Source organism: Mauremys reevesii, linkage group 12, assembly GCF_016161935.1.
Source record: "Mauremys reevesii isolate NIE-2019 linkage group 12, ASM1616193v1, whole genome shotgun sequence".
In the NCBI taxonomy this organism is placed as follows: Eukaryota; Metazoa; Chordata; order Testudines; family Geoemydidae; genus Mauremys; species Mauremys reevesii.
In genome coordinates, this window is record NC_052634.1 from 25603719 (window position 1) to 25629840 (window position 26122).

At 49.2% G+C, this 26122-nt stretch overlaps 5 non-coding genes across 5 annotated transcripts; all 5 read left to right on the top strand.

Moving 5' to 3' along the window:
• The first annotated feature begins 7453 nt into the window (after nucleotides 1-7453).
• Nucleotides 7454-7526, top strand: TRNAK-CUU. Its single transcript has one exon. It is a non-coding gene; the product is annotated as a tRNA-Lys (tRNA).
• Nucleotides 7527-8178: 652 nt separating this feature from the next.
• On the top strand, nucleotides 8179-8250 carry TRNAE-UUC. Its single transcript has one exon. It is a non-coding gene; the product is annotated as a tRNA-Glu (tRNA).
• Nucleotides 8251-12138: 3888 nt separating this feature from the next.
• Nucleotides 12139-12247, top strand: TRNAL-CAA. The gene is made up of 2 exons: nucleotides 12139-12176; nucleotides 12202-12247. It is a non-coding gene; the product is annotated as a tRNA-Leu (tRNA).
• A 1488-nt stretch (nucleotides 12248-13735) lies between these two features.
• On the top strand, nucleotides 13736-13808 carry TRNAK-CUU. The gene has a single exon. It is a non-coding gene; the product is annotated as a tRNA-Lys (tRNA).
• A 9468-nt stretch (nucleotides 13809-23276) lies between these two features.
• On the top strand, nucleotides 23277-23473 carry LOC120376387. Its single transcript, XR_005587268.1, has one exon. It is a non-coding gene; the product is annotated as a U2 spliceosomal RNA (small nuclear RNA).
• The last annotated feature ends 2649 nt before the right edge of the window (nucleotides 23474-26122 follow it).

A 26122-nucleotide genomic window follows, 5' to 3' on the forward strand; every position in this document is an offset into this window, starting at 1 on the left:
GAGGGGCTTGGTGCGTCTTTCTAGGGTCATGTAGTAAGTTTTTTGGGGTTTTTTTGGCAAAAAGGGGTTGTAGTGAAAGGAAGTTTGAGGAACCCTGGCATAGAGCCTCTGAGTATGTCTAGACTTGGCTCCCTGTGGCAGATCAGACACTGGAAGTACAGCCATGGAGACACCACACCCCAGCCTGGCCTAGCAGGCAAGAATCAAATCTCCACAGACAAGTGGCTGTTGTTTTCTAACCCATCTCCCTAAGCCCTCAGTCACCACCACTTAACAAAGGGGCTTTTCTACACTATGGTTCTGGTCTCACTGAAGGGTCATTTCCAATTGTTTGCTCAGACCAGCATTAGGGAAAATGGTGCCCTGGGCAAAGCTTGTACTTTGGCACTTCCCCATTGCCCCTGGACGATCCCCACTCCCCCTTTACTGCTAGCTCCTGCACTCCCAACCCTTGCACCTCCTTCACCCCTAACTCCTGCCCCCTCCTGTGCCCCCTTTGCCCTTAATTCCCTGGGCCACCACCCATTGCTCCTCTCCTGCAGCCCCTTCACATGGCTCCAGTGCTGGGGGCCCCGCACTTGTTCTCCCTTTCCCTGGGCTTTGGCATCACTAGCCCCTGCTTAGCGAGTAGGGTTCAGTGGTCCCCAAAATGTGGGGCATGACTCTTAGGGGGACACAGAGGAACATTCATGGAGTCAATGAAATCAATTGAGCTTCTTCAGTTTCTCGCTGCAGATATTTCCCTTGTTTTTAAAGGCAAAAATCCTGATCTTTCCAATGGGAGCTGCTGCTTCAATGTTCAGTTTGGGGAGGGATTTGGCTGCGCTCAGAGATCTGCCCGCGGGTTACAATCTGCGATCCGAAGGGCCGAACGCAAACAGCGTTTAGATGGGACTGTTACTGCCGCCCCCGTGTGGCCAAAGATCAGAACTGACCAGCAGAGTTTACAGCTGGAGCCTGGGACGCTCCTGAACGAACTGGGCACGAAGCCTCTCGCGTGGGATCCTCGCTGTGCAGCAGGAGGCGGAGGGAAGCTGATTGTCAGGGCTCAGGGCAGCACCCTGCCATGCTGAGCCGGTGTCTGTGCTAAGCTCGGCATCAATCAGGTGATTCTGGGAAGTTCGGGGTCCCCGGGCTCCCACAGGAGGGTGAAGCAGGTCACCCCTGGAGCAGGTTAAAGCTGCAGGTTGACAGTGGGGCTGCTGCCCCTGTGAACAGCTGCTGTAGCACCGCCTGGGCAGGACAGAGAGAGCCAGTTATAACCCCCCCAGCCTGTATCGGGGGATGGGAGCACTCACACCCTGGGGACCCACCCACCAGAGATCTACGGGGGGGAGAGTGGCACCCACACACCCAGGATGTTGTAGGGGGGGGACAAGGGCATCCACACTCCGGGATCCTCTGCAGAGGGACGGACACCCACACATCCAGGATTCTGTATGGGGGGGGAGAGGTACCCGGACACCTGGGCGGGGAAAGGGGGCACCGAAACATCCGGGATCTTACCTGGGAGGACAGCGGCGCCTGCAGCTCGACATGAGACGGGGGCGGGGGGAGCAGAAGCATTTCCCAGTTCCAGGCTGTCCCCATCTGGCCAAGGCACAGAGCTCACAAGCAGAGTTTAAAGCTCCAGCTGCCAGGCTGAGAAACAAGCCAGGCTCCATGGCTGGTACCTGTGATCTCAGCTCCTGGGGAGACTGAGGCCAGTGGATCGCTTGAGCTCAGGAGTTCTGGGCTGCAGGGGGCTGTGCCGATCAGGTGTCCGCACTAAGTTCAGCATCAATATGGTGATCCCGGGGGACTTTGGGGTCTCCAGGTTGCCTAAGGAGGGGTGAACCGTCCCAGGTTGGAAACAGAGCAGGTCAAATCTCCTGTGCTGATCAGTAGTGGGATCACACCTGTGAATAGCCCCTGCAGTGTAGCCTGGGCAAGACAGTGAGACACAGTCTCTTTTTAGACACACACACACACACACACACACCCCGCAGAGCCTGGAACGGGGGATGGGAGCACCGACACGATGGGGAGTCTGACTTGGGGGGAGGGATGCCCCCCTGCAACACGGATCTTGAAAAGGGGAACAGAGACACCCACAGATCCCGGATGGGGGCAGGCAGGGGAAACCACACACTGGAGCTAGTTCATGGGGTGGGGGACAGAGACACCCACCAGAGATCCTGGATGGGAGCACCCACATGATGGGGATCTTGAACTGGGAGGAGGGAAGCACCATGTACCAGAGGTTCTGAAGGGGGAACAGGGACACCCACACACCAGGTGTCTTGCAGCAAGAGCTGCGGTCTTGATTTACACAGAGCAGTGATGGGGAATTAACCACGTCCCTTGCAGAGCTTGTTCCACTAGATGATTAGCCTCATTGCCAGGGCGGCTTCAGGAAGTGCGGGGCCCAATTTGAACAGTTTCGATGGGGCCCCGGCAGGGATGACTAAAACAAAAAAACACTTAAAAAAAACCCCTTTCATTTCTTCCATGTATTATTTACTTTCCATGACTATATAAATAATAACAAAATTATCTATTACATACATTGCATCATATATTAATTAGCTGATTTGCACTTTCATATCAGGAAAATAATTTGTTTTGATAGTTGTACAACTGATTTTCTTCACTAATGTTTATTTTATTAAAATTTATAAATTATTTCCTTATTAATATAAAATTGCCCCCTCCTTCCCCACCCCAGCGCCGCCCGGCCCCGTGGAAACAAACCCTCCTTCCCCAGCTCCGCCCCGTCGAAACAAGGTTTGGCGGGGGCAGGAAGAAACTGCACATGGGGTGACCAGATCACAGCAGTAAAATAGGACCTGCCCCCTCCCTGCTGGGCCCCACCATCACACCCCTCTTCACCCCCTAGTCCCCCGCTGGCTTGCTGCGTCCCTCCTAGTCAGTCCCCACCCACCACTCGCCTCCTTTCACCTTCTCCCTCGCCTGCCAGAAACCCCCATGCCCGCCCATAGGCGACAGGTTTGTATAATTTTTGGTGGGGCCCAAAATGGTGGTGCCCCCCCCCGCTCCCGCCCTGTAAGCCGATATAAAATGAAGCTACAACGCGTCAGTGCCACAAGATTACAAGGGTCAATTAAAAGTGGAAAGTCAGAAGCGGCACTTGCCTACTTCAATATACGGTATTATATTTTGTTGCACCTGTTGTGACAAAGTGGGAATGTTCTTAATGTTTTCTCTGAATACTGTGTGGGTGCCTCAGTTTCCCCTGCAAGATGCCAACTGAAGGTGTTGGGGACAAAGAGATCAGGTGGCCTCCTTGTCCAGAAGAGACACAGAGGCCAGAGGAGGGAGTGTCAGTTTGGAGCTGGTTGGGGAAATGGGGAGAGACCCAGAACTTGGTTCTGGGCTCCCCACCCCACAAGATGGGCCTGACTGAGGGGTCCTGTTTTCTGTACCAACAAGCTCTGTTTAAACTGTGTTCCCGTCATCTAATAAACCTTCTGTTTTACTGTCTGGCTGAGAGTCACGTCTGACTGTGGAGTTGGGGGTGCAGGGACCTCTGGTTGCCCCAGGACCTGCCTGGGCAGACTCGCTGCGTAAGGCGCACAGTGTGGAAGGGCTGAATGCTTCGAGGTCAGACCCAGGAAGGTGTAAGCTTCCTGCACTGGAGACAGTCTGCTCCGATAGAGAAAGCTCCCCCAGAGTCCTGACTGGCTTTGTATGGAGTTGTTCCAAAGCATCCCAGCATCCCCTTCCACACCGTGCGCTTCCCGGAAGTCTGCACAGACACTGACACTCCCTCCTCTGGCCTTTTTCTCTTTTCCAGGCATTAGGAGGCCACCCAATCTCTCTGTTCTCCAACACCTTCAGTTGGCACCTTGCAGGAGAGCGGCCCAGGCCATCAGTATCCAGGAGACAGGGTTTCAGCCATTCTCTGGGCAGACGGCATCACACTAGCACTCTAGGGCTCTACAACAATCACACCCCCTTATCCCACCATCTAGATCCTTGAGAAATGCACAGGGGAAACTGAGGCACCCACACTGTATTCAGAGATATCAGAGGGGTAGCCGTGTTAGTCTGGATCTGTAAAAGCAACAAAGAATCCTGTGGCACCTTATAGACTAACAGACGTTCTGCAGCATGAGCTTTCGTGGGTGAATACCCACTTCTTCAGATGCAAGTCTTGAAGAAGTGGGTATTCACCCACGAAAGCTCATGCTGCAGAACGTCTGTTAGTCTATAAGGTGCCACAGGATTCTTTGTTGTATTCAGAGAAAACATTAAGAACAGCCCCACTTTGTAACACCTGTATACAACTAGTTATACACTTTAAAGGGGTGTAAAATAGTCAAGTATTGTGCTAAACAAAATGATACTCCAAACTGACCACCAAATTTAAGTTGCATGTTTTTCCCCTCAGGTGTGGGCTCTGGGGTTGGGCTGGGGATGAGGGGTTCACAGTGCAGGAGGGTGCTCAGGGCTGGGGGTGCAGGGACTGGGGTGGGGCAGGGCTGGGGATAAGGAACTTGGGATGCAGACAGGCTGCCCCAGGGCTAGGGCCAGAGAGGACCCCCGTCCCTGTTACCGGCAGCCGCAAGCTCCAGAGGAGGGACCCATCGTCCCCACCTCCCGCAGCACACTCACTCTGCGCCACAGTCACTGCACATGCTCCTAGGGACTCTCTCAGGTCCAGAAAGCCCACTCGCCTTCCCTGTGGTGGGTACCGGGTGTCACGGAGTCCCTGGGCGATGCTCTGGAACTGCTCCCCACCAAGCCAGGCAGGACTTTGGGGAGCCTCCTCTCCCTCGGAGCAGACTTTTTCTGGGCAAGAAGCTCACACGGCTTCACCTTCCTGGGTCTCTCCTTGGAGCATTCAGCATCCTCTGCCCCTCTGTGCGCTTCCCACAGCGAGCCCGCCCAGGTGGGGTCCTGGGGAAGCCAGAGAGTCCTGCCCCCCCACTTTGCAGTCAGACGTGACTCTCAGCCAGCCAGTAACACAGAGATTTATTCGATGACAGGAACAGGGTGTAAAACAGAGCTTGTAGGTACAGTGAACTGGACCCCTAGGCTGGGTCCATTCTGGGGGCAGTGAGCCAGACCCCCCTTGTCTGCACTTCACGCCTGGTCCCCAGCCAGCTCCAGACTCCCAAACCCCCTCCAGCCCCCACTCCTCTCTGCTCACCTGATCTCTTTGTCTCCAACACCTTCAGCTGGCACCTTTGCAGGGGAGGGGCTCAGGCCATCAGTTGCCTGGAGACAGGGTTTCGGCCATTCTCTGTGCAGACACCATCACACTGGCCCTCTAGGGCTTTACAACAATCACACCCCCTTATCCCACCATCTAGAGCCTTAAGAAATGCATTGGGGAAACTGAGGCACACAGACAGTATTCAGAGAAAACATTAAGCACATTCCCACTTCGTAACACCTGTATACGACCAGTTACATACTTTGAAGGGGTGTAAAATAGTCAAGTATCGTGCTAAACAAAATGATACTCCAAACTGACCTCCAAATTTAAGTTGCATGTTTTTCCCCTCAGGTGAGGGTTCTGGGGTGGGGCTGGGGATGAGGGGTTCACAGTGCAGGAGCGTGCTCGGTGCTGGGAGTGCAGGCTTTGGGGTGGGGCAGGGCTGAGGATGAGGAACTTGGGGTGCAGACAGGCTGTCCCAGGGCTAAGGCCAGAGAGGACTCCCCATCACCACCACTGGCAGCAGCAAGCTCCAGGGGAGGGACCCCTCCTCTACCCCTCTGCCCCCACAGCACACACACTCTGCACCACAGTCACTGCACATGCTCGTACGGCCCCTCTCAGGTCCAGAAAGCTCACTCACTTCCTCTATGATGGGTACTGGATGGGGGGGGTTGCCATCACAGGTGGCCTTCCATGTTGCTGCCCCTCACCATAACTTCACTGTGGATGGGGGATGGGGCTGCCCCTTCCCCAGCATGGGGCAGGGGCAGGGGCAGGGGCGGGGGCGGAATCATAGGGTCAAACACTCACAGAAGCCCCAGCAGCTGCTAAGGTGAGTGATGTCCGTCTCCTGGCCGGAAGTCCCCTTCGTGTCTCCTCCAGGTAGCGGGAGAGGAGGGCTGCCAAAAACGGCAGGGTCCCCTCCCTCCTGAGGTGCTACAGCAGCTAGCACTGCTCTTATGCTGTAGCCCTTAGGCGGCGGCAGCAGCAGCAGCAAGGGAGAGAGACGCGCGCACGCACTCTTTCCGCTCAGGCAGGGAAGCTCCAGGGTGGAGGGGGGGAAGATGCCATTTCTGGGGGATTGTTCCCAAGCTGCAATACTTTGTGTTCAAACATCTACCAGCTTCCTTGGTGAAAAATAACACCAGGTTTCTTTGCAATATACAAGAAAGAAGGAGTTCTTCTCGAGTGATTGCTCATATGCATTCCAGTTAGGTGTGCGCACGCCGTGTGCACGTTCGTCGGAAGATTTTTACCCAAGCAACACTCGGTGGGTCAGATGGGTGCCCCCTGGAGTGGCGCCGCTATAGCGCCAGATATATACCACTGCTGACCCACGCGCCCCTCAGTTCCTTCTTACTGCCCGTGTCGGTCGTTGGAACAGTGGAGTGCGGCTTAGCTGACCTCCACTTCACTAGCTACTCGTAGTTTCTCTCGTTAATTCTTGTATATATAGTTCAGATTTATATAGTTGTAGTTAACTTTATTCGTTTGTAGTATAGTTAGTGTATATAGTTCATACTATACATATGAATGGGTCACAACCTTAGCCCAACCGAAGGCACTGAAACAAACTCAAATGATGCTTCAGCTTCCTCCCTCAGCATCACAAGACCAACACAAAGAAAACTCCTGAGGAACGGGGCTCTGAGCATTGCCAGGTTGTGAGTTCCGTGCCCTCAGGAAGCAGCCAAAATGCTCGAACCCCCACCCGCTTCTCTTGGACCGCTGGCAACATGGTGTTTGCACAGGAGCCGCAAGCCCGTCTTTCCTGTCTTTGTCTATCCCGGCCCCTTCCCCCCAAATGCTTTCATCGGACGCTGGAGGGACCTAAGGACCTGCAGGTTCCCGCACCCACCTCCTAAAGCAAACAGTCCTTCCCTTCTCTGACATTCCTGGAGCCGCACATCCTTGGAAGAGCTTTACCCCAGGGGGTTCTGATTCCCTGCGAAAAGATGTGTCTGGTGGCAGGCGGGGAACTGTCTTCTCTGCCCCCTCTTTGGGTGCTGAGAAGCTTTTTCTGAGCAACAGCACCTCTTCCTGCTGGGAGAATCCTAAATTCCACCCTCCCACCCAGGTTTCTCTGAGCAGCTGCTAGATGATTTTCCCACTTCTCTGGTCTAGACACCAGCATCTAACTAGCCTTGGAACGGGCCCTGTTTGCTAGCTGGAGAGCGAAGGAACCAGGAAAGAAGGCAAATGTCAGGAAACGAATCTCAGCACGCAAAGAAACTTCCTTCGCTCTTCTTTTGCACTGTCTGTGCCTTTGCTATCCCTTGAGGCCTAGCCCGACTAGCTCAGTTGGTAGAGCATGAGACTCTTAATCTCAGGGTCGTGGGTTCAAGCCCCACGTTGGGCATTTCATCTTGCACTCTTCGACATCACTCTCTCCCTTAGAGTCTCAGAGCATAACGGAATTCACTCTTTGTCCTCTCAACCAGCTGAGGCGGTCTCGGACCTTTAGTACATCATGAAGACAAGACACATTGACAATTCCATGGTCCTAAGAGAGTTGAGTCTCTTCTAGCCCAGGCAAGAGAGGGAACAAATAACCTTTCAGAAGCTGATTGCCCCCCTCCCCCTGAGCAGCCATCTAGAGCTTCTCTATTTATTTCTATATCTTCGCCAGCGCTCAGTAGTTGAGATAACTGCTTCTTTCTCAAATCCTCCACCAGCCCTCTTCATTGGGATGGAGATTGCTTAAGGCTGACGATTCCACCACATCTTATTCATCCCTCATACATTTCTGTAAGCCCATGGAGAGTAAAACAAGATAGCAACAAAACTGTTTTTTTTAAAAAAAAAGACATGGCCTCAATGTATAACAATACTGGAAATTGTCTTAATATGTTTTCTGTTTCTTTTTCATATCAGTGCTAAAAATAGGAAGGGAACCGTAAGGAAACGAAGAGCTCAGAGCTTGTGTTAACCTCCTTTGAAGACGAACGAATGGCCTCAGTTGGACAGAAAGTAGGCCTAGAAAGTTATGCCTAACCCCCCCAACTGTCATCTCCCTGGTGGTCTAGTGGTTAGGATTTGGCGCTTTCACCGCCACGGCCCGGGTTCGATTCCCGGTCAGGGAGTTGGAGTTCAACCAGAAGAATGCAACTTCCTGGCCTCCTTCAGAATGCTCAGAAACTCTTTAGAGGCCATGGGGAAAGCAAAGCTTCCAACTACTACAATATGGCTATCTGCCATTTAAAGCCCAGCCTCTGCACCCTTTTACACAAATACACTTACTTGTGCAAACAATTTAGTTTTTCCTTCTTACCGCGCCTAACCTAAATTAGAACAACATTGCACTTTGACCCAAGATCTTTTTCTTTTCTTTTCACTTTTCTTGGTGAAACCAAACCAAACCAAACAATCATTTTGGGTCCACCAAAATATTTCACTAAATATAATATTCATCCAAAAACCTTTCACCCAGCGCTATATACAAGTCTTTGGAAGTAACACCCCGGAGAAAGATCATTAAGCTTTTCCATTCCTAAGATCTAGCCGCTGAAGGCTTCTGAGCATGGGCTATGGGCCTTTCACCTCTAGGCCAGTGGTTACCCTCTTGCTCAGGTGGCTACTGATGAAAGGCAACGTGGTTTAGTGGCAGATCCATTTCAGCCTCCCCCTTCCAATGTCTACAGGAGGGTGTTTGTTTCGCATTGCATCTAAGAATCAAATCAATTCTCTTGAAACCTCAACCTGGAATCAAGGTGATTGTAGGTCAAGGAAGGAAGGTTTTGTTCATCCTGTTCTAGTAAATGCTCAAAGTTGCGATGCTTCTTGGAGCTTCCAGACACATTGGCCAGAATTTTCAGAAGGTCTCACACCCACCGCTAGGGCCAGATTTGCAGAAGAACTAGGCTCCCAGTTAGGCACTAAAATCTTTAGCCAGATTGTCAAAAAGGCTCAACCTATTTTTCCAAAAGATGAGTTATTTTGGAAAAAAGCTTGTAAAGATTGTGGGTACTGGTTACTTGTCTATGTGGCCCACACTTGTGGAGTTGGAGGTTCACCATTGTTTTCTCAGAATGCGGTGTCCGTAGTCTGCCTCAGTTCTGGTGTCCATCTTTTATTCTCCTAATAAATCAGCAGGGAGACTAAAACAACATCGGACTCACAGGGCTCCCGGAAACCTGCCAATTTGGCTCACGGTGAAGGTGTATACAAATCATCTGTGCTGTAGAAGGGCTCTGGGAGTTGAAAGAGTTGTGAATTTAACCCTCTAGGTTTCGGGCCTAATCTGAAACTGTTTCAAAACCAATTCCTTAAATAGACCATAGTTTGAAGCATCAGCAATAGGCATCTTACTGAATATATCCAGAGCTTTCCCAGCCAATTTGGCAACCAAAGTTGTCATCTTCCCTTTCACGAATAAGCACTTTGTCTGTCCTCCGGGCAACACGCTTAAAAATCACTACCAGTGTCTCAAAGCAATCAGCTGTGCACATATCCTGCTCGACTACGCCACTGTGATGGGTTCGGTCACAGAGATCCCCTTGGGACTGAAATTACTTCCGAGCCCGTTTTCCCTGCCAGCTTGGGACTCCAGAACCCTGCCTTGTTGAGCCAGACACCCTAGCCTGCTGCAACACAGACCCAGGCTCTGGGCCACACCCCCAAAGCTGCAGACTTTAACTCAAAACAGCTCAGCACCTGTCTCCAGCACCCAGCTCCCAGTGGGATCCAAAACCCCAAATAAATCCCTTGTACTCTATAAAGCTTATACAGGGTAAATTCCTAAATTCTTCACCCTCTAGATCACTGATAGAGAGAGATGCACAGCTGTTTGCTCCCCCAGGGATTAATCACTTCCTCTGGGTTTATTAATAAACAAAAGTCATTTTTATTAAGGTTAAAAAGTAGGAGTGAAGTGATTTCAAGTAATAACAGACAGAACAAAGGAAGTCACCAAGCAAACTAAAACAAAACACGCAAGCCTAAGCCTAATACATTAAGAAACTGATTCCAGGGAATAGCTCACCCTCAGAGGTGTTCCAATCAGCTTCTTTCACAGACTAGACTCCTGCCTAGTCTGGGCCCAATCCTTTCCCCTGCTTCGGTCTTTGTTACTTCCAGCAGACATCTTAGGTTTTCTCATGACTGGCAGGGGTTTTCTCATGACTGGCAGCCCCTTTGTCCTGCTTCACCCCTTTTATAGCTTTGGCATCAGGCGGGAATCTTTTGTCTCTCTGGGTCCTCACCCTTCCTTCTAAACGGAAAAATACCAGATTTAAGATGGATTCCACTATCGTGGTCTCTGTAAGACCCCCTAGTTTCCATTCTTCCTGGGTTGGCCCACACGTACACAGGAAGGTTTGCAGGTCAATAAACCATTTACAACCAATTGTCAATGGGAGCCACAAGGTTTTAAACCGCCATTAGTGGCCCACGCTTTGCACAATTACAATAGGACCTCAGAGTTAGACTTCATATTTCCAGCTTCAGAGACAAGAATGAGACATGCATACAAATAGGAGGCATATATTCAGTAGGTTAGAACCTTTGTTATGATACCTTACAAGAGACCTTTTGCATCAAGCATATTCCACTTACATCATACTCACACTTATAAGCATCTTTTCATAAAACGTATGGAGTGCAACGTCACTGGTGCCCTCCCTACCCTGCTTTCGCTGCTTCCTGATGGCACAGAATTGACAACAAAAGAGCCAGGCTAGGAGGCTTCTAAAACCGAGAGAGCTGTTCTATCGCGTCCACATCCTCTCAGGAGGTGTCAAAGCCCCTCTCTCCGTTTCCATCCCCCAAATCCTATCAGCTCAATGAGTTTTGTCCCTGGAAGAGCCTCGAGGGAGGCAGAAGAAGCGGAGAGGATTGCGTTGGGGGTAAATAAAACAGAGACAAGTTGTTCCTCTTGGGATTTTGGTGTGTTTCCCTGGTGATCCTGACGGAGGAACGGGAAGCATAATTCCATTTTTTTCAATGCCTCGGATTGGGTTCAGCTGGTGAACTCTCTGCTCTTGTTCTCACAGGGGAATGGAGACTGGACCGGTTTCCCAATTTGGACAGAAAGTGGCTTGCCAAAGCCGAGGAGAGCCTGCTTCCTGCCTGCACCGAGTTGACAAACTGGGGAAGCCAAAGCTGAGAGACCCCGTAGACGAAGTCAGAGTGCTATCCGCTCACATGGAGGGGGAGCACAAGCCCTGCCTGGGTTTCTCTGCCCAAATTATAATCAGTTGAGTGATTTTCCTGGACGAGCCTCTAGGTAGGCAGAAGAAGAAGTGAAGAGGGTTGCGATGGGGTAAATGAAAACCGAGGACTCTTCCTCTTGAGATGTCTTTGTCTTGCTCTTGTGATTCTGATGGATGAACCTAAAGCGTCATTTGAGCGTGTTTCAGGGCTTTTCCTCGGGCTCAGGTTGTGATGCTGAGCACAGGGGTTCCTTCACTCGCTCTGCTTGGACCCTCTGTAATGGGGAACGGACCAGCTTTCGAAAGAGCCTAGTGGAGCTGAACGAAAACAGCAGTAAACATCCAGGTTCACCCTAGATTAATCTTTTGTCCCCAATTTTCTTGGGGAAACAAAACAAAAACAAGGTTTTCTTAAGAACTCAACACCCATTCAGGCTCCAAACTCTTTTGCAAGATTTCCAGAAGGGCTCAACACCCTGAGTGCTGAGCTAGTTTGGGAAAAAAACCCAAACAAGGCCGGTACCGATTGTGAGTGCTGGTTGCTTGACTCTGTGGCCCACCGTGCGGGAGTTTGAGGTTCTCATTAAGCTAAGTGTCTCTATTCTGCCTCTGTCCTAGTGTCCATCTAATAAGTGAGGGGGGAGATTAGAACACCTCAGAAGGCACAGGGTTGTAGGAAACCTGAAACTTTAGATGAGGGTGATGGTGTCTAAAAACCAGATGTGATGTAGGTGTTGAACGAGAGATGCTGTCTTGGCCTCCTTGAGCGGCTCATACAATATTGAAGAAAAGGAGGGTTGAGAGAGCTGCTTTTGTCCCAGCGTCAGGATGGCCGAGTGGTCTAAGGCGCCAGACTCAAGGCTCTGTCTTTCCCACAACTGGGGCTTCTGGTCTCCTGCAGGAGGCGTGGGTTCAAATCCCACTCCTGACACAACCTTTTGATTCCACCTCAAGAGGTGGCCTGGTTTCAATTGCCCTTATAACATATTGGAAGAGCCCTTGTTTAGGAGTTTTCTTAGAGTAGCGGCAAGAGAAGTTAGAGGGAATCGTAAATACCTTCGGAATCCATGCGCTCAAGGCACCTAGTTGGGTAAATTCCAGTTTATTCCCCACCAGAAAGTTGGCATTGCTTGATCTTGGGCAGGTATGGATGTCAAACATATACAGGTGGAGGAAGAAGGGAGCAGTACAGTAGACACTGATAAAGGGAAGGTAAGACTCTTAGTCTCAGGGTTTGGGCTTGAGCCCTAAACTGGGTGCTCTACGTACTCTGGTTTGGCTGCTTCATGAGGGCACAGAATTGACAACATAGGGAGCAGAGACAGGAGGCAGCTACAACCAAGAACCCTGTTAGATTGTGTCAACATCCTATCAGGAGGTCTCAAAGCCTCTCTCTCAGTTTGTATCTCAGAAATTCTATCCGCTCCAGGATCTTTCTCCATCAAAGAGCCGCTAGGTAGGCAGAAGAAGAGGTGGAGAGGGTTGCGATGGAGGTAACAAAAGCAGAGAAGAATTGTTCCTCTTGGGATTTTTTGTGTTTCTCTTGTGATCCTGACGGAGGAACCGGAAGCATCATTAGATTTTTTTCTGGCTACTTTCTGTCCAACAGATTAAGTTGGTCCATTGTCCATTCCCCTCAGCGGTTAAGAGCTGGAACCCCTGTGCTCAGGGTCACAACCTTAGCCCAACCGAAGGCACTGAAACAAACTCAAATGATGCTTCAGCTTCCTCCCTCAGCATCACAAGACCAACACAAAGAAAACTCCCGAGGAACGGGGCTCTGAGCATTGCCAGGTTGTGAGTTCCGTGCCCTCAGGAAGCAGCCAAAATGCTCGAACACCCACCCGCTTCTCTTGGACCGCTGGCAACATGGTGTTTGCACAGGAGCCGCAAGCCCGTCTTTCCTGTCTTTGTCTATCCCGGCCCCTTCCCCCCAAATGCTTTCATCGGACGCTGGAGGGACCTAAGGACCTGCAGGTTCCCGCACCCACCTCCTAAAGCAAACAGTCCTTCCCTTCTCTGACATTCCTGGAGCCGCACATCCTTGGAAGAGCTTTACCCCAGGGGGTTCTGATTCCCTGCGAAAAGATGTGTCTGGCGGCCGGCGGGGAACTGTCTTCTCTGCCCCCTCTTTGGGCGCTGAGAAGCTTTTTCTGAGAAACAACACCTCCTCCTGGTGGGAGAATCCTAAATTCCACCCTCCCACCCAGGTTTCTCTGAGCAGCTGCTAGATGATTTTCCCACTTCTCTGGTCTAGACACCAGCATCTAACTAGCCTTGGAACGGGCCCTGTTTGCTAGCTGGAGAGCGAAGGAACCAGGAAAGAAGGCAAATGTCAGGAAACGAATCTCAGCACGCAAAGAAACTTCCTTCGCTCTTCTTTTGCACTGTCTGTGCCTTTGCTACCCCTTGAGGCCTAGCCCGACTAGCTCAGTCGGTAAAGCATGAGACTCTTAATCTCAGGGTCGTGGATTCAAGCCCCACGTTGGGCGTTTCATCTTGCACTCTTCGACATCACTCTCTCCCTTAGAGTCTCAGAGCATAACGGAATCCACTCTTTGTCCTCTCAACCAGCTGAGGCGGTCTCGGACCTTTAGTACATCATGAAGACAAGACACATTGACAATTCCATGGTCCTAAGAGAGTTGAGTCTCTTCTAGCCCAGGCAAGAGAGGGAACAAATAACCTTTCAGAAGCTGATTGCCCCCCTCCCCCTGAGCAGCCATCTAGAGCTTCTCTACTTATTTCTATATCTTCGCCAGCGCTCAGTAGTTGAGATAACTGCTTCTTTCTCAAATCCTCCACCAGCCCTCTTCATTGGGATGGAGATTGCTTAAGGCTGACGATTCCACCACATCTTATTCATCCCTCATACATTTCTGTAAGCCCATGGAGAGTAAAACAAGATAGCAACAAAACTGTTTTTTTTTTTAAAAAAAAGACATGGCCTCAATGTATAACAATACTGGAAATTTTCTTAATACGTTTTCTGTTTCTTTTTCATATCAGTGCTAAAAATAGGAAGGGAACCGTAAGGAAACGAAGAGCTCAGAGCTTGTGTTAACCTCCTTTGAAGACGAATTAATGGCCTCAGTTGGACAGAAAGTAGGCCTAGAAAGTTATGCCCAACCCCCCCAACTGTCAGCTCCCTGGTGGTCTAGTGGTTAGGATTTGGCACTTTCACGGCCCGGGTTCGATTCCCGGTCAGGGAGTTATCCTCTTCAACAAAAGTCTACCTTGCCTTCCTCGCTTGGAGTTCAACCAGAAGAATGCAACTTCCTGGCCTCCTTCAGAATGCTCGGAAACTCTTTAGAGGCCATGGGGAAAGCAAAGCTTCCAACTACTACAGTATGGATATCTGCCCCTTAAAGCCCAGCCTCTGCACCCTTTTACACAAATACACTTACTTGTGCAAACAATTTAGTTTTTCCTTCTTACCGAGCCTAACCTAAATTAGAACAACATTGCACTTTGACCCAAGATCTTTTTCTTTTCTTTTCACTTTTCTTGGTGAAACCAAACCAAACCAAACAATCATTTTGCGTCCACCAAAATATTTCACTAAATATAATATTCATCCAAAAACCTTTCACCCAGCGCTATATACAAGTCTTTGGAAGTAACACCCCGGAGAAAGATCATTAAGCTTTTCCATTCCTAAGATCTAGCCGCTGAAGTCTTCTGAGCATGGGCTATGGGCCTTTCACCTCTAGGCCAGTGGTTACCCTCTTGCTCAGGTGGCTACTGATGAAAGGCAACGTGGTTTAGTGGCAGATCCATTTCAGCCTCCCCCTTCCAATGTCTACAGGAGGGTGTTTGTTTCGCATTGCATCTAAGAATCAAATCAATTCTCTTGAAACCTCAACCTGGAATCAAGGTGATTGTAGGTCAAGGAAGGAAGGTTTTGTTCATCCTGTTCTAGTAAATGCTCAAAGTTGCGATGCTTCTTGGAGCTTCCAGACACATTGGCCAGAATTTTCAGAAGGTCTCACACCCACCGCTAGGGCCAGATTTGCAGAAGAACTAGGCTCCCAGTTAGGCACTAAAATCTTTAGCCAGATTGTCAAAAAGGCTCAACCTATTTTTCCAAAAGATGAGTTATTTTGGAAAAAAGCTTGTAAAGATTGTGGGTGCTGGTTACTTGTCTATGTGGCCCACACTGCTGGAGTTGGAGGTTCACCATTGTTTTCTCAGAATGCGGTGTCCGTAGTCTGCCTCAGTTCTGGTGTCCATCTTTTATTCTCCTAATAAATCAGCAGGGAGACTAGGCCCTGGTCTACACTAAGCTCGGGGGTCGAACTAGGGTACGCGAATTCAGCTACGTGAATAACGTAGCTGAATTCGTACTTCCCTAGTTCGACTTACTTACCATCCAGACGCCCCGGAAGCGAACTCCGCGGCTCCAAGGTCGACTCCGGCAACTCCTCCTGCCGCGGTGGAGTACCGGAGTTCGAACTAGCGCTTCCGGGGTTCGAACTATCGCGTCTAGATCAGACGCGATAGTTCGAACTCCGAGCAGTCGAACTCGCCGCGTCGACCGTCCCGGTAAGTGTAAACGTACCCTAAAACAACATCGGACTCACAGGGCTCCCGGAAACCTGCCAATTTAGACTCTGTCTAAGGGACATCACTCTCTCCCTTAGAGTCTCAGAGCATAAGGGAATCCACTCTTTGTCCTCTCAACCAGCTGAGGCGGTCTCGGACCTTTAGTACATCATGAAGACAAGACACATTGACAATTCCATGGTCCTAAGAGAGTTGAGTCTCTTCTAGCCCAGGCAAGAGAGGGAACAAATAACCTTTCAGAAGCTGATTGCCCCCCTCCCCCTGAGCAGCCATCTAGAGCTTCTCTACTTATTTCTATATCTTCGCCAGCGCTCAGTAGTTGAGATAACTGCTTCTTTCTCAAATCCTCCACCAGCCCTCTTCATTGGGATGGAGATTGCTTAAGGCTGACGATTCCACCACATCTTATTCATCCCTCATACATTTCTGTAAGCCCATGGAGAGTAAAACAAGATAGCAACAAAACTGTTTTTTTTTTAAAAAAAAACATGGCCTCAATGTATAACAATATTGGAAATTGTCTTAATATGTTTTCTGTTTCTTTTTCATATCAGTGCTAAAAATAGGAAGGGAACCATAAGGAAACGAAAAGCTCAGAGCTTGTGTTAACCTCCTTTGAAGACGAACGAATGGCCTCAGTTGGACAGAAAGTAGGCCTAGAAAGTTATGCCCAACCCCCACATGTCATCTCCCTGGTGGTCTAGTGGTTAGGATTTGGCGCTTTCACCACCACCAGAAGAATGCAACTTCCTGGCCTCCTTCAGAATGCTTGGAAACTCTTTGGAGGCCATGAGGAAAGCAAAGCTTCCAACTACTACAATATGGCTATCTGCCCCTTAAGGCCCAGCCTCTGCACCCTTTTACACAAATACACTTACTTGTGCAAACAATTTAGTTTTTCCTTCTTACCGAGCCTAACCTAAATTAGAACAACATTGCACTTTGACCCAAGATCTTTTTCTTTTCTTTTCACTTTTCTTGGTGAAACCAAACCAAACCAAACAATCATTTTGGGTCCACCAAAATATTTCACTAAATATAATATTCATCCAAAAACATTTCACCCAGCACTATATACAAGTCTTTGGAAGTAACACCCCAGAGAAAGATCATTAAGCTTTTCCATTCCTAAGATCTAGCCTCTGAAAGCTTCTGAGCATGGGCTATGGGCCTTTCACCTCTAGGCCAGTGGTTACCCTCTTGCTCAGGTGGCTACTGACGAAAGGCAACGTGGTTTAGTGGCAGATCCATTTCAGCCTCCCTCTTCCAATGTCTACAGGAGGGTGTTTGTTTCGCATTGCATCTAAGAATCAAATCAATTCTCTTGAAACCTCAACCTGGAATCAAGGTGATTGTAGGCCAAGGAAGGAAGGTTTTGTTCATCCTGTTCTAGTAAATGCTCAAATTTGCGATGCTTCTTGGAGCTTCCAGACACATTGGCCAGAATTTTCAGAAGGTCTCACACCCACCGCTAGGGCCAGATTTGCAGAAGAACTAGGCTCCCAGTTAGGCACTAAAATCTTTAGCCAGATTGTCAAAAAGGCTCAACCTATTTTTCCAAAAGATGAGTTATTTTGGAAAAAAGCTTGTAAAGATTGTGGGTGCTGGTTACTTGTCTATGTGGCCCACACTTGTGGAGTTGGAGGTTCACCATTGTTTTCTCAGAATGCGGTGTCCGTAGTCTGCCTCAGTTCTGGTGTCCATCTTTTATTCTCCTAATAAATCAGCAGGGAGACTAAAACAACATCGGACTCACAGGGCTCCCGGAAACCTGCCAATTTGGCTCACGGTGAAGGTGTATACAAATCATCTGTGCTGTAGAAGGGCTCTGGGAGTTGAAAGAGTTGTGAATTAAACCCTCTAGGTTTCGGGCCTAATCTGAAACTGTTTCAAAACCAATTCCTTAAATAGACCATAGTTTGAAGCATCAGCAATAGGCATCTTACTGAATATATCCAGAGCTTTCCCAGCCAATTTGGCAACCAAAGTTGTCATCTTCCCTTTCACGAATAAGCACTTTGTCTGTCCTCCGGGCAACACGCTTAAAAATCACTACCAGTGTCTCAAAGCAATCATCTGTGCACATATCCTGCTCGACTACGCCACTGTGATGGGTTCGGTCACAGAGATCCCCTTGGGACTGAAATGACTTCCGAGCCCGTTTTCCCTGCCAGCTTGGGACTCCAGAACCCTGCCTTGTTGAGCCAGACACCCTAGCCTGCTGCAACACAGACCCAGGCTCTGGGCCACACCCCCAAAGCTGCAGACTTTAACTCAAAACAGCTCAGCACCTGTCTCCAGCACCCAGCTCCCAGTGGGATCTAAAACCCCAAATAAATCCCTTGTACTCTCTATAAAGCTGATACAGGGTAAATTCCTAAATTCTTCACCCTCTAGATCACTGATAGAGAGAGATGCACAGCTGTTTGCTCCCCCAGGGATTAATCACTTCCTCTGGGTTTATTAATAAACAAAAGTCATTTTTATTAAGGCTAAAAAGTAGGAGTTAAGTGATTTCAAGTAATAACAGACAGAACAAAGGAAGTCACCAAGCAAACTAAAACAAAACACGCAAGCCTAAGCCTAATACATTAAGAAACTGATTCCAGGGAATAGCTCACCCTCAGAGGTGTTCCAATCAGCTTCTTTCACAGACTAGACTCCTGCCTAGTCTGGGCCCAATCCTTTCCCCTGCTTCGGTCTTTGTTACTTCCAGCAGACATCTTAGGTTTTCTCATGACTGGCAGGGGTTTTCTCATGACTGGCAGCCCCTTTGTCCTGCTTCACCCCCTTTTATAGCTTTGGCATAAGGCAGGAATCTTTTGTCTCTCCGGGTCCTCACCCTTCCTTCTAAACGGAAAAATACCAGATTTAAGATGGATTCCACTATCGTGGTCTCTGTAAGACCCCTACTTTCCATTCTTCCTGGGTTGGCCCACACGTACACAGGAAGGTTTGCAGGTCAATAAACCATTTACAACCAATTGTCAATGGGAGCCGTCAAGGTTTTAAACCGCCATTAGTGGCCCACGCTTTGCACAATTACAATAGGACCTCAGAGTTAGACTTCATATTTCCAGCTTCAGAGACAAGAATGAGACATGCATACAAATAGGAGGCATATATTCAGTAGGTTAGAACCTTTGTTATGATACCTTACAAGAGACCTTTTGCATCAAGCATATTCCACTTACATCATACTCACACTTATAAGCATCTTTTCATAAAACGTATGGAGTGCAACGTCACCGGGTGCCCTCCCTACCCTGCTTTCGCTGCTTCCTGATGGCACAGAATTGACAACAAAAGAGCCAGGCTAGGAGGCTTCTAAAACCGAGAGAGCTGTTCTATCGCGTCCACATCCTCTCAGGAGGTGTCAAAGCCCCTCTCTCCGTTTCCATCCCCCAAATCCTATCAGCTCAATGAGTTTTGTCCCTGGAAGAGCCTCGAGGGAGGCAGAAGAAGCGGAGAGGATTGCGTTGGGGGTAAATAAAACAGAGACGAGTTGTTCCTCTTGGGATTTTGGTGTGTTTCCCTGGTGATCCTGACGGAGGAATGGGAAGCATAATTCCATTTTTTTCAATGCCTCGGATTGGGTTCAGCTGGTGAACTCTCTGCTCTTGTTCTCACAGGGGAATGGAGACTGGACCGGTTTCCCAATTTGGACAGAAAGTGGCTTGCAAAGCCGAGGAGAGCCTGCTTCCTGCCTGCACTGAGTTGACAAACTGGGGAAGCCAAAGCTGAGAGACCCCGTAGACGAAGTCAGAGTGCTATCCACTCACATGGAGGGGGAGCACAAGCCCTCCCTGGGTTTCTCTGCCCAAATTATAATCAGTTGAGTGATTTTCCTGGACGAGCCTCTAGGTAGGCAGAAGAAGAAGTGAAGAGGGTTGCGATGGGGTAAATGAAAGCCGAGGACTCTTCCTCTTGAGATGTCTTTGTCTTGCTCTTGTTATTCTGATGGATGAACCTAAAGCGTCATTTGAGCGTGTTTCAGGGCTTTTCCTCGGGCTCAGGTTGTGATGCTGAGCACAGGGGTTCCTTCACTCGCTCTGCTTGGACCCTCTGTAATGGGGAACGGACCAGCTTTCGAAAGAGCCTAGTGGAGCTGAACGAAAACAGCAATAAACATCCAGGTTCACCAAACAAAACAAAAACAAGGTTTTCTTAAGAACTCAACACCCATTCAGGCTCCAAACTCTTTTGCAAGATTTCCAGAAGGGCTCAACACCCTGAGTGCTGAGCTAGTTTGGGAAAAAAACCCAAACAAGGCCGGTACCGATTGTGAGTGCTGGTTGCTTGACTCTGTGGCCCACCGTGCGGGAGTTTGAGGTTCTCATTAAGCTAAGTGTCTCTATTCTGCCTCTGTCCTAGTGTCCATCTAATAAGTGAGGGGGGAGATTAGAACACCTCAGAAGGCACAGGGTTGTAGGAAACCTGAAATTTTAGATGAGGGTGATGGCGTCTGAAAACCAGATGTGATGTAGGTGTTGAAAGTGAGATGTCCCTCTTCTGCTTCCCAAAGGCTTTGGCTGCAGCAACAGCCCTAGGAAAAGCCCTGGCCCTCCTCACCTGCCCTTGCCCAGCAGGACGCCTTTCCGGGCGTACACAGCTCCTCACACAACACCAGCCTGGGACCTTGCCCTCACCTACCAGCTCAGCAGCACCTTTTTTCCTCTCAAAACCTCCTCTTGCCACCCTCCCCCTTCCACACTTCACACTCACCTCATCACAAACTCACCCATGGCCCCTTTGGCTTCTCAAGCGCCTCTGGAGGGACGCAGCTTCCCAGGCACACAGATCCTTCCCTTCAACGCGCACTGGACGGACATTCGAAACACAGCCCTTTCCAAGAGGGAATGCGCTGCTTTTGGACCCTTGCGCCCATCAAGAAGTGCTGGTACTCTTTTTCTGAACGATGGACCCCACTGACTTGCCTTTACCAAGCAGAAACTAAGGACCGGCTGATGGCTCTCTTTGCAAATGGACGCCATCAGACTGAGCCACGAGGCGTGCTGCAGGATAGCCCCTCCCCACCAAAAAGCAATGCCATGACCCAGATTTGAACCGAGGCTGCTGCAGCCAAACTCCACCAGAGAGGTCCTTTGGGGCCATCTGCCTGTCCCAAGTCAGGGTAAAGGAGGAGGGTTGGGCGTGGGGCTAGCAACTCCACCCTGTAAAAATCAGCTTGCTACAGAAACGCCAACAATAGAGTTAACAGAGACTTTTAGCCTGGAAAAAGAAGGGTCTTCAACTCGAAGATGCATGACGCTGGGTGGTGAAAGCCGCGAGGAAGCCACTAAGCCGATCACCCTTCTTGCAGCCAGGAGGATTACCATCGGCACATGGAACGTGAGGACCATGTACGAGTCAGGAAAGACGGCGCAGGTTGCAGCAGAGATGAGGAGCAACAACCTGACCCTACTAGGCATTAGCGAGACAAGATGGACGCAGAGAGCACTGATTGGTTGGGAGGCACATGGTCCCAGGATCATCACAGCATCCTTCAGAACTAAAATGAAGAGGATTAAGCCTCAGAAGGATTCTCCAGATCCGCTGGCCAGACACCGTCAGTAACATCCACCTCTTGGAGAGGACCCATCAACTCCCAGCAGAGGAAGAAATTAGAAGGAGAAGGTGGGGCTGGATAGGACATACACTACGCAAGCAGCCAACCAACATCACCAGACAGGCACTGCAGTGGAACCCCAAGGCAAGCGGAAAAGAGGCCCAAGAAATACCTGGCGACGCGACCTTCAGGTTGATAGCAAAAAATGGGCTATACCTGGAACCAGCTAGAGCCAATGGCCCAGGATAGAAGACTATGGAGATCTGTTGTTGGGCCCATACCCGGTTGGGGTGACGGGCATGAATGAATGAATGATGAATGCTGCAGCCAGAGCGCAGAGTATTAACCACTATACGATCATGGCCAGGCGCTGAGGGTGTAGACAGCAACCCAGTGGAAAATGCTCAGCTCTGTGCTCTCGGGGCAGCCACCTACCTCGCCAGCATCACAGGTATTTCTCAAGTCTCCCCATTACAGTCACAGGTAAAATGCTGAGCAAAGGAAAAAAGACAGGAAGCCAATCCCATGCCTGTCCCTTTTTCTGTCTTCCTCCACCCCTGGACCAAGTCCCTCCCCGTTTGTCTGGGCCATTGTCCTCATGCCCCTGGCCAGCCTATTTCCCTTTGCATTTTTCCGTGGAGAGGAATGTATATGAGTTTGTACCCAATTTTTTAAGGCTTTGCTTTGGCAAGGCTGTTGCCTGCTGTGAGAAAAACAGAAGGGGGCTACCTGAATTGGTGTCACTGGCTGAAGCTTTTCTGTAGTATATGAAAAAAGCTCAGAGCTCTGAAAATGGTTTTTTTTCTTTAAGATTCTCATGTTAGTGAGATTGTTTCCTAGCTAGCAGGGGACTGTTTTGTGATGTGCATTCTACTGGCTCTTTGGTTTTGTATGTTTTTGGGAGGAACGGTGGAGGAGAGTATCATGGTGGAAGACCAGCAAAGAAATGTGTTGTAGTTTGTGTTAACGTTTGGTTTGTCCTAAAAGTGTCTGGTTTGGAGTCATTTGTAACTCTTCGGTTAGTTATTGGTAACAGCTTATTATTGGGCCCCTGAGTTGAAAGGCTGCTCTTGCAGATTTTAGTTTGTCATTGTTGGAAGGTCAGTTCAAGAGCTGCTTTCTTAGTCTAGTCCGTGAGGGCTCTTCCGCCGCCCTCCTTAATATACCTTCCAGAAGGTGATTGCATGGTTTCCCTCGTCTTCCCACAGAAGAGAAATTGTCCATCCCTTTCCTGTTGGGAAAACACCAGTGTTTTAACTTAGGAAACGGTAAACGTTTTGCCCAGATGAGGGCTGGTTCATAGGAGCAGAAGAAGAGGAAGGTTGTGGCCCTTTGAGTCAGATTTCTGGCGTTTCAGGCCAGAAGGAACCAGCCGATCACCTCAGAGCGACTAAGGGGCACCAATGCCCCAAATGGCGAGGAATTGCTTTGATGCAATTGACTGTCTGTTTGAGCTAGTTCTGTGGGAAGGAGCAGAAAAGAGCCTCGGGGCTGCGGAATAGCGCTTGCATAGGCTTTCTTTGCCCTGTTTTGCTGTAAGAGTTAACCGTGAGAGATTGGTAGTCCAGGTCAGTGGGTGGCTTTATGGAAATAGGAGTATAGAGGGGAAACCAGGGAGAGGAAGGCATCTGCAAGACTTGTCTGTCTTTGAACAGAATTGTGTGTTAAGGGTTCTTGCTTTGAAGTCTTCCACTGGAGTCATTTTGGGGAAGTGATTCTCAGGTAGAGTTCCCGAGTTGTGGTGTTTGTTGCGGTTCTGGGAGCTCGTCCTGGTGAGGTCGAAATGGGTGGGCGCAGGGGTGTGCGTGCGTAGCAGAGTGTGAGTATTGCTTCTCGGCTCCTTGGAGCTCAGATCAAAGTGTCGTGTCTGTTCTTATCAGTTTAATCTCTGATACATCCTTGATGTGAGGACTGTATATTAACTTGATTTTTGAAGCGGGGGGGGGTTAGAACAGAAGCTTGTTTTGTCTGCCCTATGCATTGACCTGGTATTGCAGTGCTTCCAGGAATGGTGTATCTCCTTTAGAGGAGAACCTTCTGGTTAGAAAAGCAGAAAAGAGTTGAAGTGTGATACTTTCTTTAAAGCAAATGTTTTTTGAAGTAGCAGAAAAATCAGGGTGTTTTTCTTTCTTTACAGTTTCTTGGAAGTGTTTTGTGAGTCTATAGATGTGAGAGGTTCTTCTTTTTCTTGCTAGAGAGTTATTTAAGAAGCTGGACTCCTTCTTTCTGCTGTGAGTCTTTTCAACAGTATGAGGGACAAATGCTTTCCAGATTCTGGGTCTGTTGGGGAGATGGGATTTTTTGTTTTTTTTTTTTTTGTATTTTTGGGGGGTGGGGTGGGGCAGTTGGTAATATTTGAGGTCACGTGTATATCCACAACTGCATGAGTTACATAGACTTCTCCCCACCCAGCCTACATTCTATGTATCTTGGTTCGTAAGATCAAGACAAGGCACTAGGTGTCGTGCTGCACCCGGCACACAGGGGCCCCAATCCTGATTCCCCCCCCCAAGCCTACTGTAATCTAAATGCTACATAATAACCCTTAGCTTCTCATTGTTGCCATCCTCGCTATTGGAAAATCCCCCAAATCATGACAGTGGCTTACAAATCAGGAGGATTCTTTTTTAAAAAAATGTAATGTGGGTTCTCTTTCTTTCCCTTCTGGTTTTCTGAACCAGGCAAGCTAGAAACTTACCTTTCTAGTGTGGCCAGAGCCCCAGAGAGCAGCAGCCCCCGGCGCCTGGGGCTGGCAGGCAGCGGGGCTCCTCACGGTTGTGTGTTCCACACTTTGATTTCACCCACCAAGTATCAAGTGTGAACTCCTCAGGCACTAGAACAGCCTTAACATGGAGTCACAGACAGACCCCTTGGGCACCCTGACTCTATCTTGCCACCCAGGGGTAGTAGAAGCTGCTGTAACACGCAAGCTCTGTATGTCCTTTAGGGCTAACCCTAGCCAAATAGCCGGGATCCCTTGTTGCTGCTTAGAAGGTGTGCCGTCTCCCTGAAGTCCAAGCAGCATCGTGGGGAGGGGGGAACAACAGTTTCTTCCTGACAGGGATTTTTATTCCATTCCCCCAGAGCTCAAGCTGATGGGGGCAAGTGTTTGTGCAGGGCTCTGCCTCCTCGTAGGTGTGTGAGGAGGAGCAATCAACCAAGTCTTTTGTCCACGGATGATCCATAGTGGCTTGTCTGATGTCTCAGTCAGGGCCTTCTCTTGTTGGAAAGGAGATGACGCCTCTTCTGGTAAACTACCATTTCACACTTGGTAATACTTCTCTCCTGACTGGTGGCGTGGCGGCGGCAAGGGGGTTTACAGCTTTAGTGCCAATGCTTATATATCACCTTACAACATGGGCTACGGCTATTATAGGTGAGAATAATGCATGCAGCAACTCACGAGCTTGTCATAAACTCTAAACACGTTTTTATAAAGCTAATGCCTGTTTTAACAACACTAACAAACAGGTGAGCAAGACTAGTTTCCAGCCATGCGTTTGTCACTTTTCAGTAAGGCCTAGGAGCCTTGGCATGAGCTGGCACCTGGTCTGCCAGTGTCAGAAGAGGATCTGCCCTCTCTTATCCCCAGGTGTCTGTACTGGGAGCAGTACTGTTCAACTTATTCATAAATGATCTGGGGAAAGGGCTAAACAGTGAGGTGGCAAAATTTGCAGATGATACAAAATTGCTCAAGAGAGTTAAGTCCCAGGCAGACTGCCAAGAGCCACAAAGAGATCTCACAAAACTGGGTGACGGGACAACCGAATGGCAGATGAACGTCGGTGCTCATAAGTGCAAAGTAATGCACATTGGCAAACATAATCCCAACTATCCCTATAAAACGATGGGGTCTAAATTAGCTGTTACCACGCGAGAAAGAGATCTGGAAGTCGTTGTGGATAGTTCTCTGAAAACATCCACTCAATGTGCCGCGGAGCATTGGGAATCATTAAGAAAGGGACAGGTAATAAGACAGAAACTATCATATCGCCTCAATATCAATCCATGGTACGCCCACATCGTGAATACTGCGTGCTGATGCGGTCGCCCCAATCTCAAAAAAGATATATGGGAATGGGAAAGATTCAGAAACGGACAACAAAGATGATGAGGGGTTATGGACCAGCTTTCATCTAAGAAGAGATTCATAAGATTGGGACTTTTCATCTTGGAAAAGAGACGACTAAAGGGGGATACGAGGGAGGTCTATAAAACTATGAACTGCGTGGAGCAAGTAAATAAGGAAGAGTTATTTACTCCTTCTCATAACACACGAACTACGGGTCACCAAATAAAATTAATAGGCAGCAGCTTTAAAACAAACAAAAGGAAGTCTTTCTTCACGCATCACACTGTCAACCTGTGGAACCCTTTGCCAGAGGATGTCGTGAAGGCCAAGACTATAACAGGGTTCAAAAAAGCACTAGATAAATTCATGGAGGATAGGTCCATCTATGGCGCTTTGCCAGCGGTATCCCTAGCTAGGTATCCCTGTCTGCCAGAAGCGGGGCATGGGCGACAGGGGATGGAGCACTTGATGATTCCCTGTTCTGTTCATTCCCTCTGGGGCACCTGGCATTGGCCGCTGTCAGCAGACAGGATACTGGGCTAGGGCTTTAACTTGGATGGGTAGCTGGGAAGACGATAAATCAGACAGAACCCGTTCGA